Source organism: Myotis brandtii, unplaced genomic scaffold (genome assembly GCF_000412655.1).
Source record: "Myotis brandtii unplaced genomic scaffold, ASM41265v1 scaffold423, whole genome shotgun sequence".
Classification (NCBI taxonomy): Eukaryota; Metazoa; Chordata; class Mammalia; order Chiroptera; family Vespertilionidae; genus Myotis; species Myotis brandtii.
The window spans coordinates 3,661,892-3,668,896 of record NW_005366214.1 but is presented as its reverse complement, the minus strand read 5'-3'; the positions used below and the strand labels follow the sequence as shown (position 1 = coordinate 3,668,896).

General features: G+C 39.0%; 1 protein-coding gene and 1 long non-coding RNA gene across 8 annotated transcripts in view; both read left to right on the top strand.

Moving 5' to 3' along the window:
* Positions 1-7,005, top strand: part of MNAT1 (MNAT CDK-activating kinase assembly factor 1) — a 205,994-nt gene that overhangs the window by 57,277 nt on the left and 141,712 nt on the right. The gene's annotated exons all lie outside the window — the stretch shown is intronic.
* The window catches only part of LOC106727441, a 7,237-nt gene continuing 3,709 nt past the window's right edge, over positions 3,478-7,005 (top strand). The window contains exons 1-2 of the long non-coding RNA XR_001363625.1: positions 3,478-3,512; positions 3,772-3,774. This is a non-coding gene — a long non-coding RNA (uncharacterized LOC106727441). The remainder of the gene's footprint in view (positions 3,513-3,771; positions 3,775-7,005) is intronic.

Below are 7,005 nucleotides of genomic sequence, written 5' to 3'. Positions count from 1 at the left end.
CTAAAAACAGGAGGCGGCTCCAGCTCTTCCGAAAAGTGCATCCGAGAGATGAGGACAGTGAGGAGCTGGAAGACGGAGGGGGATCCTGGAACAGGAACATCCGGTGACAGCTGCCCCATCCCCGCCGCCCCCCCCCCCCCCCCCCCCCCTGCCACTGCTGGTCGTCTCCCTCTGCGGGGCGACTGGTGGGGCAATCCGGGGGGGCCCCCGCTGGCTCCCGCCTTGGTTGGCCTAGGACCTGAAGGTGGGGGGCAAGCTCCTGTGTTGAGCATCTGCCCCCTAGTGGTCAGTGCACCTCATAGCGACCGGTTGTTCCACTGGTTGTTCTGCCGTTTGGTCGATTTGCATATTAGGCTTTTATTATATAGGATTTGTTTATGTGGTGTATCATGTTTATTATGTGGTGGATATTGTATCAATCTTGCATCACCAAAATATATCCCATGTGATCATGGTGTATGATCTTTTTAACGTATTGTTGGATTCATTTTGCTAATATTTTGTTGAGGATTTTAGCATCTATGTTAATTAGGGATATTGGCCTATAATTTTCTTTCTTTGCTGTGTCTATCTGGTTTGGAATCCTTTGTATTTCTTTGGTGTCAGTTGTTACTTTTCCTCTTTCATTTCTGATTTTATTTACTTGGGTACTCTCTTTTTTCTTAACGAGTCTGGTTAAAGGTTTTTCAATCTTTTTATCTTGGTTTCATTGATCTTTTGTATTATTTTTGTAGACTCTTTCATTTATTTCAGCTCTGATCTTTATTCCTGTTTTCTGCTCACTTTGGGCTTTTTTTTTTTTTTCAAGTTCTTTTAAGTGTCAAATTAGACTGATTGCGTTTTTTCTTGTTTCTTGAGGTAGGCCTGCAATGCTGTGCATTTCCCTCTTATGCCTGCTTTCCCTGTGTCCTACTGATTTGGGGTTGTTGTGTTCTCATTTTCATTTTTTCAAGTATCTTTTGATTTCTTCCTTGATCTCGTTGTTAACCCATTCATTGTTTAATAACATGTTATTTAGCAGCCATGTGTTTGTTTACTTTTCAGTTTTCTTCTTGGGATTGATTTCAAGTTTCATAGCATTATGTTCAGAGAAGATGCTTGATATGATTTCAGTCTTTTTAAATTTAGTGAGAGTTGTTTTGTGCACTAACATGTGTTCTATCCTAGAAAATGTTCCATGTGCACTTGAAAAGGATGTATATTCTGCTGCCTTGGCGGGAATGCTCTCTGAAGATACCAATTAAATCCATTTGATCTAGTGTGTCATTTAATGCTGCCATCCCCTTATTGATTATCTGTCTGGAAAATGTATCCATTGGTGTCAATGGGTATTTTAAGTCCCCTACTATTACTGTATTTCTGTCAATCTCCCCCTTATATCCATCAATATTTACTTTACCTATACTTTACATATTTAGGTGCTCCTAGTTGGGTGCATAAATGTTTACAAGGGTTATATCCTTTTTTTTGGATTGCTCCCTTTATCATTATGTAGTATTCTTTTTTCTTAGAATATCTAAGATTGATTTCTGAGTAAAATCAACCTTAGTATTGATTTTAAAAGCTATTTTGTGAGATATAAGTATTGCCACCCCATCTTCTCTTCCCTTTCCAGTTGCTTGGAATAACATTTTCCATCCCTTTACTTTCAGTCTGAGTGTATCTTTCATTCTGTGGTGAGTCTCTTAAAGACAGCATATACATGGGTCCTGTTTTCTTATCCATTCAGCTACCTTATGATTTTTATTGGAGCATTTAAGCCATTTATATTTTAAGTGATTATTGATAGGTTTATATTTATTGCCATTTTATCTCTTTAATCTATGTTCCTCTGGTGTTTCTTTTATTTCTTTTTCTCTTTCTTCTTCAGCTTCTTAAAGGAATCCCTTTAACATTTCTTATAATACTGGTTTGGTGGTAATAAACTCCTTTAGCTTTTCCTTGTCTGCAAAACTCTTTATTTCTCCTTTAATTTTAAATGCTAGCCTTACTGGGTAAAGTAGCCTTGGTTGTAGGTCCTTGTTTTTCATCACTTTGAATATTTTGTGCTGATCTCTTCTGTCCTGAAATGTTCCTGTTAAGAAATCAGCTTACAATCTTATGATATTGGAGCTCCCTTGTAGGTCACTGACTGCCTTTTCTCTTGTAGCTTTAGAGATTCACTTTTTGTGTTTAACTTTTGGCATTTTAATTATGGTGTGTCTTGGTGTGGGCCTCTTTGGGTCCATCTTGTTTGGGACTCTCTGTGCTTCCTAGGTTTGTATGTCTTTTTCTTTCACCAGGTTAGGGAAGTTTTCAGACATTATTTCTTCAAATAGATTCTTGATCCCTTGCTCTCTCTCTTCTTCTTCTGTTACCTCTTCACATGGATACCCCTTCATATTGTCCCAAAGGTACCTTAAACTGTCCTCATTTTTTAGAAGTCTTTTTTCTTTGTACTGTTCTGATTGGGTGTTTTTTTCCTACTTTGTCTTCCAAATTACTGATTCCACCCTCTGCTTCATCATCCTCTGCTTTATTTCTTCCAGTGTATTCTTTATTTCAGATATGGCATTTATTAATTTTTTTTAATATGTAGAGAGGAATGGAGGATAGAGAGATAGAAACATCAATGATGAGAGAGAATCATTGATTGGCTGCCTCCTGCACACCCCTTACTGGGGATTGAGCCCATAACCCAGGCATTTGCCCTACTCAGGAATCTAACTGGTGACCTCTTGGTTCATGGGTTGACTCTCAACCACTGAGTCACACTGGCTGGGCACATTCATTATTTCTGGCTGGACTTTTTTATGGTTTCTATATCCTTTTACATGCTGTTGAGCATCCTTATAATCATTACTCTGAAGTCTATATCTGATAAATTGCTTACCTCTACTTCATTTAGCTCTTCTTTGGAGAATTCTCTTATTCCTTCATTTGCGGCCTGTTCTTTTGTCTCCCCATTTTGTCTGCCTGTTTGCATTTGTTTCTATGTATTAGGTAGATCTGCTACACCTCCCAGTCTTGGTAGGGTGGCCTTATGTAGTAGGTGATCTGTGGGACCCAGTGGTGCAGTCGCCCTGAACATCAGGCCTTGGTACTCTAAGAGTTTCCCTTGTGTGCATTATCTGGGCCCTCCTGTTGTAATTGAGTCTTGATTGCTATTGGCCCATTCATGCATGGGCTCGACCCTTAGGCTGGCTGACAGTGAAGCTCAACCCCCAACACAGTGTGTAGGCTGCTATGCAGGTGCTGATCACACGAAATGGAATTTGCCTCAGCAGGTTTTGGTGCCTGCCAATATCTCCCTGTGGATATTCTGCTTGTGAAGCTTATTGGATCCTGCTCTGTTGTTGTCTGAAGCTGGCCACTGGGTGTATTGGTTCTGGGCCTCTTCATAGGGATGCTATTCTAGGACAATGTCAGAAACTCTCTGTGATTGGCCCTGAACAACATGTTTGGAGCTATCAGTGATCCACAGCTTGTGGCTCCCTCTGCTGGGCCTGGGTGCATGTGGAAAGGACCAAGCTGTGTACCAAGGTGTGCGTTTACTAGCCCTGGGCCCAGGAGCAGGTCAGGCAAAGACTCAAAGCACTGAGGGATCTGCCTCTGCCTTCAGGCTGTCTTTTAGTCTCAGTCACTTAATGAGCCTCCAGCTGTAGTCTTCAGTAGGGAGTAAGCTCCACAGGGTGGGGCAAGAGGAATTCCAGTAGGTGGGGCAATTGCTTCTCCCCAGGCTAGTGCTGCATGGATGGGAAAGGCCTGAAAAGATGGCTTCTGCAGTATGAGGCAGTGACTCAGCACAGGGATCTTTGTGGCTGTCCCCTCAGCTCTCTCCCTAGTGCCACCAAACCCAGACTCTCCTCACACAGCTCTAGTCCACTCTGCCCTCCTTCTACCAGAGCCCCATGTGAGTGGCTGCAAATGAAATTTTGAGCAGTAGCCCTTTAAGAGGGTGCCTGCATTTCCAGCTATCTCTCCCTGGCAGACTGAAACCCCTCTGCTTTTCACAGCCAGATGTTATGTGGGCACCTTTCCCAGATTGCCTAGTTTGGGCGAACCCCCCAACAGATGAGCTATCCCTCCAGAACTTCAGCTGCTGCCGTGAGCCCCTGGCCAGCCCTCTTGTGCCTCCGTGCTTCCTACCAGTCTTTATGTGGCATCCTCTTCTTTTCTTTTTTTAAAAATATTTTTTTTACTGGTTTCAGAGCGGAAGGGGGAGAGAGAGAATGAGAGAGAACCATTGATCGGCTACCTCCTGCATGCCCCACACTAGGGATTGAGCCCAAAACCTTATGCCCCAATTGGGAATTGAACCATGACCTCCTGGTTCATAGGTCAACGCTCAACCACAGCCATGCTGGCTGGGCTGTGACTTCCATTTATAAGGCTTCTCTCCAGCTAGTTTTCAGTTGGTTATTCAGGATGATTTTTCTGTATTTTAGTTGTAAATCCAGTTTGGTCCTGGGAGAAGGTCCATTTAGCTTCCACCTAATCTGCCACCATCTTGGAATCTGGATCTGTTCATATCTGATAGAGAAGTGTTAAAGTCTCCAATATAATAGTCAATTAATCTATTTTTCCTTGCACTTCTATCAGTTTTGGCCTCAAATATTTCAATGCTCTGTTATTAGGTACATGAACATTAAGGATTTTGTGTCTTCTTGAGTAATGACCCCTTTATTATTATGTAATGCCCTTCTTTATTTCTGATAACTTTTCTTGTTTTTAAGTTTGTTCTGTCTGAAATTAATATTGATAACCTGTTTCTTTTGATTAGTGTTAGCACAGTATATTTTTCTTCATCCATATACGTTTACTCTGTATGTGTCTTTATATTTAAAGTGGGTTTCTTGTAGACAACATATACTTGGGACTTGTTTTTGATCCATTCTGAAAATCTCTGTCTCTTAATTGGTGCAGTCAGATTGTTGACATTAAAATTGATGACAGATACAGTTGGATTAATATCTAACATTAGTTATGATTTTCTATTTGTTCTTGTTCTTATTTTTGTTTTCTGCTCCTTTCTGTCTTTTGTGTTTTTAATTATTTTATGTGATTCCATTTTCTCTTTTTTCTTATGTTAAAGTTTTCGTAGTGGCTGCCCTAGAGTTTGCAATATATATTTACAACTAATCTAAATCCACTTTCAAATAACACAATGCCATTTCATAGGTAGTGTGAATATTTTGTAACAAAGTAATTCTAATTCCTTCCTTCTATCCCTTCCATCATTGCTGTGATTGATTTCACATTTGTATAATTATACGTAAGCATATAATAGGGTGTCCCAAAAATGTATACACAGTTTGAATAATTATAAAGGTAGTGTTTATTAAAATACATTTTCAAAATGTAATAGAATCTGCAGACATTGTGTGTTTACATTTTTTGGGACACCCTTTATGCTTATATAATGTATATACATAAGCATACATAATCAAATGTATTGTTGCAATTATTATTTTGAACAAAATGTTATTTGCTAGAATTAAATAAGAATAAGAAAAAGATATTTTTATTTTACCTTCACTTATTCCTTCTATGATTCTCTTCCTTTCTTTATGTGGATCTGAGTTTCTAACCTATTACTTTCCTTCTCTCTAAAGAATTTTAACATTTCCTGCAAGACAGATCTTTGGCAACAAATTCCCTCAAAATGTGTCTGATAGTGTTTATTTCTCCTTCACTTTTGAAGGATAATTTCTCAGGGTACTGCATTTTATGTTGGAGTTATTTTTCTCTAAACAATTTAAATATCTCACTCTATTCTCTTCTTACGCACTTCTGGGGAGAAGTTGAATTTAATTCTTATTTTGTTCTTCTATGCGTAAGGTATTCCCCCCTCCCTCCCCCCCGCCTTCTTTCATGACTTTACCTTTGCTTTTCTCTAATTTGAAAATGATATGCATTTATGTAGGTTGTTTTTTTTTGACATTTATCCTACTTGGTGTTCTCTGAGCTTCCTAGATATTTGGTTTTGTGTCAGATGTTTATTTGGGGGGAATAATCAGTTATTGTTTCTAATATTTATTCTGTTCCTTTCTTCTTTTTCTGATATTTCCATTACACATATGTTATCCCTTTTGTAGTTGTCTCAGAGTCCTTGGATATTCTGTTCTGTTGTTTTCAGTCTTTTTCTCTTTGGTTTTTAGTTTGCAAGAATTCTATTGATATATCCTCTTATTCAAAGAGTCTTTCCTTAGCTGTATCCAGTATACTAATAAGCTTATGAAAGGCATTTTTCATTTCTGTTTCTTTTTTATATCTAGTATTTCTTTTTGGTTCTTTCTTAGAATTTACATCTTTCTGTTTACATTGTCCATTTGTTTTTTCATGTTGTCTACTTTGTTACAGCCCTTATATTATAGTTGTTTTAAATTTCCAGTCTGATAATTCTTACATCTCTGGCCTCTCTGGTTCTGATGCTTTTCTGTTTCTTCAAGTTGTTTTTTGCTTTTTGGTATGGCTTCTGATTTTTTCTTGATAGCCAGACATGGTGTACCATGTGAAAGGAATTGCTGTAGGTAGGTGTTTAGTAATATTGTGGTGGAGTGTTGGGAGAGGGGAAGTGTTGTATATTACTATGACTAGGTCTCAGTCTTTTAGTGAGCCAATACCTCTGGACTATGAACTTCACATATGCTTCTCAGTTTTTTCTCCCCTTTTAGATGGGGCAGGATGGTTAGAATGGTTCGAATTGGATATTTCTCTTCTCTCAGGGGAGTTAGGCTCTGATAATACTCCACCTGGTTAGGCTCTGATTAATTAGTTTCCCTGAGGGCAGGTTTGTTGAGAAGAATAGAGTGCACTGGAGTATTTCTAAATGGTTTCTTTCTGCACTTTCCCCCCTTTATATACATATTATGATTGTGTTTATGTTCATATGGTCTTTACAGTTAAACCTTTATTGGTCATATATAACCTGGTTCTCAGTCATTTTGGGCTTGGTACCTTTTATAATAAAAACTAGAGGCCCGGTGCACAAAAATTTGTGCACTCGGGCGGGGGGGGGGGGGG